The following is a 14,081-nucleotide window of genomic DNA, read 5'->3' as shown; positions in this document are numbered from 1 at the left end:
GCACTGGTAAGTCCCCTTTCTGCATGCAGGCTTGGTCGGCAGCTGCTGCTGTTGACTCTGGTCGTGCCCTGCCAAGCTTGTTCGTCGCATGGCAGTCAAGACGTACATCGGTGTTTGTCATAGCCGGAGTTTAACGCAAATGCGTCGCTGTTTGTCGGGCGCAGTCATCGTAGACCATGAACTCACTGCACGCGAAACGCCTCTTGAAGCAAGGGCGGTTGGATCGCTACGTGATGGATCTCTGTGCGAGTCTATGGGTCTCTGTGCCAGTCTATGGGTCTCTATGCCAGTCTATGGATCGCTATGCGAGTTTATGGGTCTCTGTGCCAGTCTATGGGTCTCTATGCCAGTCTATGGGTCTCCATGCCAGTCTATGGGTCTCTATACCAGCTTGTGGGTCTCTATGTCAGTCTATGGGTCTCTATGCCAGTCTATGAGTCTCTATGCCAGTCTATGGGTCTCTATGCCAGCTTGTGGGTCTCTATGTCAGTATATGGGTCCCTATGCCAGTCTATGAGTCTCTATGCCAGTCTATGGGTCTCTATGCCAGTCTATGGGTCTCTATGCCAGTCTATGGGTCTCTATGCCAGTCTATGAGTCTCTATGCCAGTCTATGGGTCTCTATGCCTGCTTGTGGGTCTCTATGCCAGTCTATGGGTCTCTATGCCAGTCTATGGGTCTCTATGCCAGCTTGTGGGTCTCTATGTCAGTATATGGGTCCCTATGCCAGTCTATGAGTCTCTATGCCAGTCTATGGGTCTCTATGCCAGTCTATGGGTCTCTATGCCAGTCTATGGGTCTCTATGCCAGTATATGGGTCTCTATGCCAGTCTATGGGTCTCTATGCCAGTCTATGGATCTCTGTGCCAGTCTATGGGTCTCTATGCCAGTATATGGGTCTCTATGCCAGTCTATGGGTCTCTGTGCCAGTCTATGGGTCTCTATGCCAGTATATGGGTCTCTATGCCAGTCTATGGATCTCTGTGCCAGTATATGGGTCTCTATGCCAGTCTATGGGTCTCTGTGCCCCGCCACGCGCGCTGCTGTCATCAGTTTCCCGGCACCCACTTCGCACCGACGCTGAGCACGACTCCGAACGCGATAATTTATCAGCGGCTATCAACAACAACAACAACAGCCTCTCAAACAGCATTGCCCCCCCCTCCTCGCCACTCCCCCCACCACCAACGCCTCCTTTGTGCCCCCCCTACTCTCCTCCCCCACTCCCCCCACTACCAACTCATCCTCTGTGCCCCCCACACATCCCCCCCCCCGGCTCTCCTCCCTCCCCCCACCACCAACATCTCCTCTGTTCCCCCCACCCCCACTCTACCCCCCCCCCACTCCCCCCACCACAACCAACGCCTAATTTCTGCCCCCCTCCCCCCACTCTCCTCCCTCCCCCCACCACCAACCCCTCCTCTGTGCCCCCCCCCCACTCCCACCCCCCCCCCCCTTGTTTCCCGTTGCCTCGCCTGGTGAGGGTAAAAATAAAATCACAATGATCACAGAATCACCCTGACCCCTGCCCCCCCCAAACAAACAGCCCCCCCCTGCCGCCTTTCCCTTTCACTTAAAACTCGTTTACGTGCCCCCCACCCCGCCCCCCACTCCCCCCCTGGGGCTGCTAGCGGCAGGCAGGCTGGCTGGCTGCTTGACTCGTGACCGCTCGCTCTCTCGGGGCTGCCATTGGCTCCAGAAACGACTCAGAATCGGAATCAGAATATTTATTTAGACTGGGAGAAGGAATCCGATGAGCTATCGTTGTTGTTGTTGTTTACAGATGTCCAGTCAAGGGGCAGATCACTCGGCTGGCTACTCGGAGGTTGGGCATCACATTACCATCAGACAACACCGCCATCATCATCATCACCATCATCACCATCATCATCATCACCACGATCACCACCACCATCACCATCATCACCACGATCATCACCACGATCATCACCACCATCATCACCACCATCATCACCACGATCACCATCATCACCACCATCATCACCACCATCATCACCACCATCACCATCATCACCACGATCATCACCACCATCATCACCACCACCATCATCACCACGATCATCACCACCATCATCACCACCATCATCACCACGATCACCGCCACCATCACCATCATCACCACGATCATCACCGCCATCATCACCACGATCACCACCACCATCATCATCACCACGATTATCAACACCATCATCACCACCATCATCACCACGATTATCACAATCGCCGCATTAGCAGCATCAAAGACAAAGATCCCCCGTATAGCCTTGACACACTGATGGGACAAGTGCTGTTAGCGAGCACCTGTGAAAGCCAAAACGGCACGCGAGGGGGTGGGTGACCAGCACCACGCCCGGCCGCCTTTGTCTCCCCCAGTGGCGATGTTTTTACGCACCGCACCAGGTACCCATTTTTGGCTGAGTAGACCTAGGGGAGGCCCAGGATCGGTTTCAGGTAATCGTCACTGGGTGTTGGCCGTGAGTGGGAATTGAACTCGGGTCGCCAGGTTCGTAGCGCAGCGTAGCGCTAACCACTGCACCACCGGTCCCCATATTAGCAGCATCTTATTACAGTGCCTTGACCATCATCAATATTACCGTCGTCATCATCATCAGTATCATCACCATCAGCAGTACAGCACCATCATCATCACCATCGTCCATGGCCTCACGATTACCACCATCATCAGCATCATTCACGTCTAAAGTCATCCCTCTCCGTTGGAGATTACATTTTAAGAGAACCCCCTTCATCACAGCGTTGGAGTTGGAGATTAAGGAAATTAAAATAACTCCTTCAGTTCCACCCCCCGAAGCGTTGGTCGAGAGGACCCCGATGCTGTGCAGCGCCTCCCTCTTCCATTGTCTGTGTTGGGGGGGGGGGGAGCGGTGGCGCAACGCTTAGCGCCGCTCTGCGCTACGAACCCGGCCACCACCCGCGTTCGATTCCCGCACACGGCCAATAACAGCGGTGAATATTTGAACCGGGTCCTGGGGCTACCCTAGGTGGACTCAGCCTTAAACGAGCACCCGGTGACGGTGTGGAAAAAAACGTCGCCACGGCGGAGAAAAAGGCGGCCGGGCGTGGTGCTGACCATCCACCCCCTCGTGTTGCCGTTCCGGCCTTCATAGTTGCTGCTCGCTAACAGCACTTGCCCCGACAGTCCGTTAAGGCTATACGGGGGATCTTTGTCTTTGTTGTGTTGAGACGGTGTCTTTGTGTGGGTTGTGTTGAGCGGCTCTGTGTGTACGTGTGTGCATTTGTGTGTGTGTGTGTTGTTTATTTTTAAATAGCCTACCCAACACAATGGGTTGAGTCACTTCCTGGGCAGTAGTAACTCACGGCAGCGAGGCGGGCGGCAGTGTGATTGCGTGATGGTGTGATGTTGTGATGGTGATGGGGTGAGGCCGCAACACAATGGGGGTGATGTTGACAACGACGACGAAGATGATGATGATGATGGTGGTGGTCATAATGATGTTGACAATAGTGGTGGTGGTGGTGGTGATTATGGTGTTGACAATGATGAGAATGGTGGTGGCTGACGATGTTACATTTAACGGTGGTGATGATGATGATGATCGTCACGGCTTTAATAGGTGCTCGCTAACAGCCATTACCGCAGCAGTTCTGCTAACGGCTACACGGGGTTATCTCCGTGTCCCGTACCAGACGGTGTGCATGCCGTGCTCTCGTTATGCGCTTGTCAATTGCCACGTTGCGCGCTGCAATATCGAGTCCAGCTTTCGAGAACGCCTCCGGCCCCGCAGTGGCCCAACCGTCTTCATAAAATCTTGGTCTGTCTCGGTCATTGGCATCCGTCCTTAGAAGGACACGCGATGACGCGTGTGCCAGAACGAGTCATTCCGAACGAATACATCTCAACAAGCGGGGACCCGCGCTCGCTGCGAACAACAGCGCGCTCGCTACGGATGAACCGCGACACCCCGCTGATATCGCCCAGGGGCACAAACCGTCGCGCGAATCTCCGCTCATTGCAACAGCGGCGGATTGAGGCTGTAAACCGTCGAACAAAAACGGGCGGTGGTCACCGCATCGATGGCGATTTTGCGGCCGTCTGGAACGCGCTCTTTCCTTGCGATAACAGGAAGCCATTGGGAGCTGCACCACTTTTAAATAATCATATCGTTTGACAAACTCATTTCTCTGGCACTGCTTGTTGTGTTCAGCTCGTTGTCCTGTCCTCCGCATCTCCGATGAGCGCGGTTGGCCACGTACGGTGCGAAAGAAGTTCAACGTACAGTGTATTCTCTTGTAACGCGGTGGTGGCGCTACAGAAGAACACCGCGCTTTGAGGACAAAAAAATCGCGTTTAAAATAAATTACACTGGTCAACACACTTTTTCTGGCATAAAGTATTCCAAAGGTTTTAAGGTAATTTCGGGGTGCTGATTCCAAATCTGGCATCAGTTTTTGTCTATCACATCAGGTTTTTGAGATATCAAATTTGCATTTTCAATAAAAACTGCAGAAGAAAAATATTAAATAAATGTGGATATCTACATAAAATAATATTATAAACACACTATCCTAAAAATACAGCGCCATATTTTAACACTAAAGCAGTCGCTGACTCGCAACAACTTGCAATCATAAGCGACAGAGTTAATTTCGGGTAAAATCAATGAAAATGGGGTATGCCGATAGCATACAAATGAGATGTGATAGAGCAAATCTGAGATCAGATTTGGAATCAGCACCCTGAAATTAGTCTAGAACAGCTGCAAAAGTCCAGGCCAGAAAAAAGTTTTTTTTTTGTTGACCAGTGTAATAGAAGGTAAAGCACAGTCCGCGATTTGAAGCTGTCGTGACTGCAAGGATTCATATTCTAATCTAAAACAGCTGCAAAAGGCCAGGCCAGAATTTTTGTTGTTGTTGACCAGTGTATTTGAACCGATCCCAGCGAATGTATTTGAACCGGTCTTGGAGCCCTCCTCATATCTACGTCGACTCATTCCGGACATCTGTGAACATAGCGCTTTACAGCTCATCGGATTCCTCCAGTACGAAGAAATATTCTGACTCTGACTCGGCCTTAGATGAGCAGTACCTGTGCACTGATCATTGAGAGTGTCGTGGTTAGCGCGCTGCGCTACGAACCCGAGTTCGATACCCGCTCACGACTACCAACACCGGTGGCGAATATCTGAACAGGTTCCTGGGCTTCTCCCCTCGGTGCGATGTGCAACCATCGCCACCGGGAAGACAAAGGCGGCCGGGCGTCGTGTTATAGCCCCCCTGCCTGCCCCCCGCCGTGTGCCGTGCCGGCCTTCGTGGGGTGTGGGGTGTGCCACTCGCCACGGAAGGCCGTCTGTCGTTTTAAAAAGAAAAAAATTAACCCGTAAAAACAAAGTTTTTCACTATAAATCCTTTATATGCGTGGCGGCTAGAGTCATTTCGTCCTCTGGCTTGAGATGGCTGCCACCTATGGGTCAGATGATTGCCTGCCACCATTAAGCAATTGGTAATTAAATATATTTTTTTTCCTAAAAAGTGTAAAAATGTTGAAAAAAAAATTCAGGAAAATTAATTGTCACGCACAACGAGTCTGTGTGCAAAATGTCAGCTCGATTGGATCACGGGAAGTGGGTTAAAAAAGGACCGAAAGATTTGCACGGTCGTAAGCGCGCAAGCAAGCAAGCAAGTGAACTTATTATAAAGGATTTAAAAATTAACCCGTAAAAACAAAGTTTTTCACTATAAATCCTTTATATGCGTGGCATCGGTTTTATTTTATTATTCATTTCTGTTTTTCTTGAGTAAGAGTTTCATTTTCATCACATTGGTATTTAAAATAAAATATGAAAAAAAAATTCCTAAAAAGTGTAAAAATTTGGAAAAAAAATTCACGAAAATTAATTGTCACGCACAACGAGTCTGTGTGCAAAATGTCAGCTCGATTGGATCACGGGAAGTTGGTCAAAAAAAACGACCGAAAGATTTGCACGGTCGTAAGCGCGCAAGCAAGCAAGCAAGTGAACTTAATATAAAGGATTTAAAAAGAAAAGGCTACACGGGGCATTTTTCGCCTTCGTCTTTGTAACGCGTGCGCCAACTTGCGTCGCGTGTGAACGATCGCGAGCGGATTCGCAGGGAGCCTCTCTCGTGATGATGGTGGCGGCGGCGGCTCTGGTGGTTGTGTTTCTCACAACGTCTCGCGATGGGCTCTGAATCAGAGCAGGGGGATACGGGCCTCTGACCCCCCCCCACTCCCACCGAACCCAACCCAACCAACCCACCCACCCACCTGCGTGTCAAATTGAGCAGCTGAAATTTACGTGAAGGTGACATAACGCGATCTCGCTGGAAGGAGTTGCGTTTCTGGCGGAGAGGATGGGGTGGGGGATGGGGAATAGGGGTGAGATGGTTCCATCGGTAAATCCTTCGCTAATCTTCACGGTCACGGACACATGAGTGCTTGTGACTTTGTCTCGCACGGGGATTTGTGCGTGTTTGCGTCTGTCTCTCTCTCTGTGTGTGTGTGTGTGCGGTTCCTCTTAAGTTCTCCACAGAGGGAAATAACTATTAAGTGCGCTGCGGTGACGTCTGTGTCTGTGTGCGGTGTGTGGGTGCGTGTGTTTTGTATGGGTGTCCTTGCCTTTTGTAACTCCGTGTGTGTTTGTATCTGTGTGTGTGTGCGTGTGTGTTTGTGTGTGTGCGTGTGTGTATGTACGTGTGTATCTGTGTGTGTGTGTGTTTGTATCTGTGTGTGTGCGTGTGTGTATGTGTGTATCTGTGTGTGTGCGTTTTGTATCTGTGTGTGTGTGTGCGTATGTGTATGTGTGTATGTGTGTGTGTGTGTTTGTATCTGTGTGTGTGTGCGTGTGCGTGTATATGTGTGTGTGTGTTTGTATCTGTGTGTATGTTTGTTTGTATCTGTGTGTGTGTATATGTGTGTGTTTATGTGTGTATGTGTGTGTATGTATGTGTGTGTGTATGTGTGTGTGTTTATGTGTGTATGTGTGTGTATCAATGTGTGTGTATTTATGTGTATATGTGTATGTGTGTATGTATGTGTATGTGTGTATGTGTGTATGTGTGTGTATTTGTGTATGTGTGTATGTGTGCGTGTATGTATGTGTATGTATGTATGTGTGTATGTGTGTATATGTGTGTGTATGTGTGTGGGTGTTTTCGTGTATGTTTGTTTGTGTATGTATGTGTGTATGCATGTGTATGTGTGTATGTGTGTGCATGTGTGTGTATGTGTATATGTGTGTGTGTGTATGTGTGTGTCTATGTGTGTGTATGTGTGTGTATGTACGTGGGGTGCGGTAGTGTATCGGTTAGCTCCCCTCACTGCAAACCCGGCGACCCGAGTTCGATTCCCAATCACGGCCAACACCAGTGACGATTATTCAAAGCGGTACTGTGCCTCCCCTAGGTCGACTCAGCCTCAACGAGTACCTGGTGTGGTGTGTAAAAACATCATCACAAGGCCGGTAGTATTCTTGACCATCCCCTCGTGTTCTCTACGGGCCTAAACACGTTCTCGCTAACAGCACTTGCCCCAACACTCCACCAAACGCTATTGGGCTGTAAGTGTTTTATGGGTTTGTATTTATAGAAATGTGCGTGTGTGATATCGGTTTTTAATTTGGCTTATCCCAAAGGGGAAGGTCTATGAGATGTGGGGTGTGCGTGTGTGAATGCGCGTGTCTGTATGTAGATGTATATGTAGCGGTTAGTGCTACACACTACGAACCCGGCGGACATGAGTTCGATTCCCGCTCACGGCAAACACCAGTGACGATTATCTGAACCGGTCCTGGGGCTTCCCTAGGTCGACTCAGCCTCAATTGAGTACCAAGTGCGGTGTGTAAACTTCGGCACTAGGGAGACAAAGGCGGTCGGGCGTGGTTCAGGCTGTACGAGGGTTCTACCGACACCCAAACACGAGCACACACGAGCACCACTACCAGAAACAAAGATCCCCCGTATAGCCCTCACAGACTGTAGGGGCAAGTGCCGTTAGCGAGCACCTACGAAGGCCGGCACGGCACACGAAGGGGTGGGTGGCCAGAACCACGCCCGACCGCCTTTGTCTCCCTAGTGCCGATGTTTACACACCGCACCAGGCACTCATTTGAGGCTGAGTCGACCTAGGGAAGCCCCAGGACGGGTTCATATAATCGAACTCGGGGGTTTGCCCGGTCCGTAGGGGCAGCTCAGCGCGCTAACCGCTGTACCACCGCTCCCCACACCACCTCCACCACCACCGGTAAACAAACAAACACTGGGCCAGCCCCTCCCCCCGCCCCGCCTCCTCTCCACCCCCCACAATACCTCGAGCCCCCCCCCGCCCGCCCTCGACCGCCAAAGAATCTAATTATTGCAGCTTTTTTCCCAGCGCGAAACAATGCGGGGGGTGAGTTGGGGGGTGGGGGGGGGTGACCGGGGGGGTGGGTGGGGAGGGGGGCTGGGGAGGGGAGGGGGGGTGCCCCCGGCATCGCCACAATCACCAGAAGCAGCCCCCCATTGTTCACGCAGCGCCCGGGCGGGGTCCTGGCCACGAGGGGCGAGGTTGGTGAGCCCCAAGGCATCGCTCACAGTCCCGGCTCCTCATCCCATAGCTGTGCACCCCCCCCGCCCCAATCCTCTAAACCCCCTAACCCTAATAGTACCAGCTCCTCATCCCATCGCTGTGCACCCCCCAATCCTCTAAACCTCCTAACCCTAATAGTACCAGCTCCTCATCCCATAGCTGTGCACCCCCCAATCCTCCCCCTAACCCTAATAGTACCAGCTCCTCATCCCATAGATGTGCACCCCCCCCGCCCCAATCCTCTAAACCCCCTAACCCTAATAGTACCAGCTCCTCATCCCATAGATGTGCACCCCCCCCCGCCCCAATCCTCTAAACCCCCTAACCCTAATAGTACCAGCTCCTCATCCCATAGATGTGCACCCCCCCCCGCCCCAATCCTCTAAACCCCCTAACCCTAATAGTACCAGCTCCTCATCCCATAGATGTGCACCCCCCCCCCCCGCCCCAATCCTCTAAACCCCCTAACCCTAATAGTACCAGCTCCTCATCCCATAGATGTGCACCCCCCCCCGCCCCAATCCTCTAAACCCCCTAACCCTAATAGTACCAGCTCCTCATCCCATAGCTGTGCACCCCCCCCCAATCCTCTAAACCCCCTAACCCTAATAGTACCAGCTCCTCATCCCATTACTGCGCCCCCCCCCAATCCTCTAAACCCCCTAACCCTAATAGTACCAGCTCCTCATCCCATCACTGTGCCCCCCCAATCCTCTAAACCCCTCCCCCCTAACCCTAATAGTACCAGCTCCTCATCCCATAACTGTGCCCCCCCCCCCAATCCTCTAAACCCCTCCCCCCTAACCCTAATAGTCCCAGGTCTTCATCCCATTACCCCCCCGCCCCCCAACCCTAACCCTAGCCCCCTTCCAACCTAAACCCCCTACCCATAAACCTCCCCCCCCAAACCCTACACCCCTAACCCTAATAGCTGTGGTGTTCATCCCATCACTGCCCCCCCTCTCCCCTAAAGCACCCCCCCCGCCCCCGTCCCGAACTAAACAACCGCCGTGGCGGGGAGCAGCAGCAGCACCACCACGTGCTCTTCGAGTCGCGTGGCTCTTCTTCAGGAGGGTCCGGCCGCTACCACATTGGCGTTTTGAGTCCAAGCTATTCATATTCTTAGGCTTGTTCGGTAAAGTCACGTAGGTAAAAAATTTAAATTTATAAAAGTTAAATAAAAATAAAATAAATATCACTTGATACAGCTATCGTGCTGTGACGGTTCCACCTGAAGACGGAGGCTTGTGTTGCCTCCGAAACGTCGTGATTTTTTATCTAATTTGTATTTAATTTTTTATTTAACTTTTATTAATTTACATTTTTTTACTTACGTGATTCTCTCGGTAAAGTCTTGCTGTGGTTGTCCCACCTGATGACTATCGCTTGTGTTGCGATCGAAACGTCGTGAGCTATTATTGTTTTTCTGCCTACGTGACAATACCGAAAGCACCAATTTTGAGTATGGATACCTGCAGTCACGAAAGCTTCAAATCAAGATTCACTCCGTATTCTCGTAGAGGGAACTTCAGTTTTCAGGTCCATACGGCGTACAGCCGTCTGAATACGGGCACATTCTTTAGTTTAATTTTGTGTCGGTTTTTGTACCAGTTGAAAGGGTAAAAAACCTATTACTATATTTTGCCACTGGTAAAGGAGATGTCTCATAGTGTAAATTCTTACCCCGAGCTCTCAATACTCTGATAGTGCGCTGTTTTTGAGTTGTGCGCCTTTTGGCGTCATCTGGTCCAACACCAATGTAGACTAGGCTCTAAGAAAAGCTGTCTCGGGTGTGGACCAATCAACTTCAAGGACAGTGCATATCATTATCATTATCAGAGTTGTTTCTTTTTGTTTGCATTTTGACTGCTTGTGTTGTGGTTATTGCAAACATGATGCCTTGTATAAAGGTGTCAGTTTTTGTACCAGTTGAAAGGGGAAAAACCTATTACTATATTTGTGTCTATGTGTTTGTTTATCTCCCTTGTGATGGGACTTTGTAGGCTGAGCGTTGAGAGATATAAGGGGACACGGGGGTGACCAATACGGTCTGAATTGGTCTGTAATAAGGTAGGACATTGATAAGGGGTTGACAGGGATAGTGCTAGGGATAGTGATAGGGGCAGCATACCTGTCAACCCATACGGTTCACCCCGTAATTTTTGTCCAGGGAAATCGAGTTTTCAGGTCCAGCCGTTTTAATACAATGCAAAAAAAAAATGTGTCTACGTGTTTGTGCATCTCCCTTGTGATGGGATTTTGCAGGATGAGCGTTGAGATTTATCAAGGGGCACGGGGTGACCAACACGGTCTGAATTGGTCGGTAATAAGGTAGGGGCACTGATTAGGGGTTGACAGCTAAGCAGGTGCCATGGGTTGGCTGATTGAGATAACTGGCCGACTCACCAGCTGTGGACGCCTCACTGTGCCAGCCGTGCTTCGTTTTATCCGCCCCGGCACTCTGCTCGTTGTTGTGAGCGTCGCTCCTCCGCCCTCCGTTTCACACCAACACCGATAGTCGCCGCTCGCCACTAAGTGATCGGCACTTGTAGGAACACCTATAGGCTCTCATGGAAACCCATAGACTCATATAGAGACCTATAGACTCCCACAGAGACCCGCAGACTCCCACAGAGACCCGTACACTCCCACAGAGACCCACAGACTCCCATAGAGACCCACAGACTCCCACGGAGACCCACAGATTCACAAAGAGACCCATAGACTCCCGTAGAGACCCGCAGACTCGTACCGAGCTGGAGCCGAGAAGGGGGCGAGGGGAAATCACAGCCGGAGGGGAGACGCGGGGGGAGACGGGGCGAGTGGGAGGAGGAGGAGGAGGAAATCGGGGAGAAGAGATCTGAGCTGGAGAGGTGACACGCGTGGGATCGGATGAAGCGGAGATGAGACAGGAGGGGGGAGAGGGGGGAGGGAGGAGTGGGGGGGGGCATTGCGGTTTGACAACCACTGCGCTGCTTGAGAGCTCGAGTCAAGTGAGTCGATAGTCCAAGCATGGTCACCAGTCACTCACAGAGACTCACACAGAGACCCACAGACTCTCATAGAAACCCATAGACTCCCACAGAGACCCATAGACTCCCACAGAGACCCGTAGACTTACATAGAGACCCATGGACTCCCACAAAGACCCATAGAGACCCATAGACTCACATAGAGACCCATAGAATCCCACAGAGACCCATAGAATCCCACAGAGACCCATAGACTACCGTAGAGACCCATATAATCCCATAGAGACCCATATACTCCCATAGAGACCCATAGACTCACGTAGAGACCCATAGACTCACATAGAGACCCATAAACTCACATAGAGACCCATAGACTCACATAGAGACCCATAGACTCCCACAGAGACCCAGAGACTCACATAGAGACCCATAGACTCCCATAGAGACCCATAGACTCACATAGAGACCCATAAAATCCCACAGAGACCCATAAACTCCCACAGAGACCCATAGACTCCCATAGAGACCCATAGACTCCCACAGAGACCCATAGACTCACATAGAGACCCATAAAATCCCACAGATACCCATAGACTCCCACAGAGACCCATAGACTCCCACAGAGACCCATAGACTCCCACAGAGACCCATACACTCACATAGAGACCCATAGATTCCCACAGAGAAACATAGACTCACATAGAGACCGATGGAATCTCAAAGTGACCCATACGCCCCCACAGAGACCCATAGGCTATCAAAGGGACCCATAGACTCTCATCGAGACCCATACGCCCCCACAGAGACCCATAGGCTATCAAAGGGACCCATAGACTCTCATGGAGACCCATACGCCCCCACAGAGACCCATAGGCTATCAAAGGGACCCATAGACTCTCATGGAGACCCATACGCCCCCACAGAGACCCATAGGCTATCAAAGGGACCCATAGACTCTCATGGAGACCCATACGCCCCCACAGAGACCCATAGGCTATCAAAGGGACCCACAGACTCTCATGGAGACCCATACGCCCCCACAGAGACCCATAGGCTATCAAAGGGACCCATAGACTCTCATGGAGACCTATACGCCCCCACAGAGACCCATAGGCTATCAAAGGGACCCATAGACTCTCATGGAGACCCATACGCCCCCACAGAGACCCATAGGCTATCAAAGGGACCCACAGACTCTCATGGAGACCCACAAGCCCCCACAGAGACCCATAGGCTATCAAAGGGACCCATAGACTCTCATGGAGACCCATACCCCCCCACAGAGACCCATAGGCTATCAAAGGGACCCATAGACTCTCATGAAGACCCACAAGCCCCCACAGAGACCCATAGGCTATCAAAGGGACCCATAGACTCTCATGGAGACCTATACGCCCCCACAGAGACCCATAGGCTATCAAAGGGACCCATAGACTCTCACAGAGACCCATACGCCCCCACAGAGACCCCTCTAGGCTCCCAGAGTGACACGGTCCGACACAATCGCGCAGAGCTGATAATTATTATACGAGGAGACGTCACGGGCGGAAGTGAGGGCGTGTGACCGTCACACACACGCACACACACGCACACGCAGAGAGAGCGAGAGGCTCGGAGCGAGAGAGAGCGTGGTTCGAGGCAGGAGCGATCTGACCGAGTTGAGGAGAGAGAGAGAGGGGGGGGGGGCGAGCGAGAGGGAGAGAGGGGGGTGGGAGATGGAGAGATCAGGGGGAAGCGGAGGTGAGAGGATGGGAGGGATGGAGGGAGCTGGGGGCGCTGGCCACAATCACTGCGGGGACTTAGGCGGTAATCGTTCGACACGAGATTGGCGCTTCCTCCTGTCCCACCCCCCACTATCCTAATCCCCCCCCCCCTCTCCAATAATCGCCGCAGGGGGTGGGGGCTCAAAGTGGTGGTGGTGGTGGCCGGGGCGGGGTGGGGGGAGGTTAAACTGCAAGCGGTGTCATTGAAGGTGGAGAAATGACGCGAGGCACATCGTGGGTCGGCTGTGCACGAACACGGGCGCGGGCTGCGCGGGCTGCGTCTGTGCACCAAACACGAAGAGCTTCATAGCTCATCGGATTTCTCCTGCGGACTAAATACTCGCCCCGATTGCGATGATGTTGGGGATACGTGCTGTTGGTGAGTAGCACCTCCGTGAAGGACGATACGGGGATGGGCCAGCACCGTGCCCGGCCGCCTTTGTCTCCCTCGCAGCGACGATGTTTGCTACGCACCGCACCGGGTACTCGTTTGAGGCTGAGTCGACCTAGGGGAGGCCCGCGACCGGCTCAGACAATCGTCACCGACGTGGACAGCAGTGAGAGGGAGTCGAACTCGGGGAACCCTGCAGGGTTGTAGGCACAGCGCGCGGGCTTCCCCTAGGTCGACTCAGCCGCAAAGAGCACCAACCCCATTGCCTGCAACAGACTGTAGGGGGCAAGTGCTGTTAGCGAGCAGCACCCTATGAAGGTCGGCACGGCACACGAGGGGGTGGGTGGGCCGGCACCACGCCCGACCGCCTT

Source organism: Lampetra planeri, chromosome 23 (assembly GCF_965212315.1).
Source record: "Lampetra planeri chromosome 23, kcLamPlan1.2.h2, whole genome shotgun sequence".
Classification (NCBI taxonomy): domain Eukaryota; kingdom Metazoa; phylum Chordata; class Hyperoartia; order Petromyzontiformes; family Petromyzontidae; genus Lampetra; species Lampetra planeri.
The sequence above is the reverse complement of the archived record's forward strand: the minus strand, read 5'-3'. Positions refer to the sequence as shown.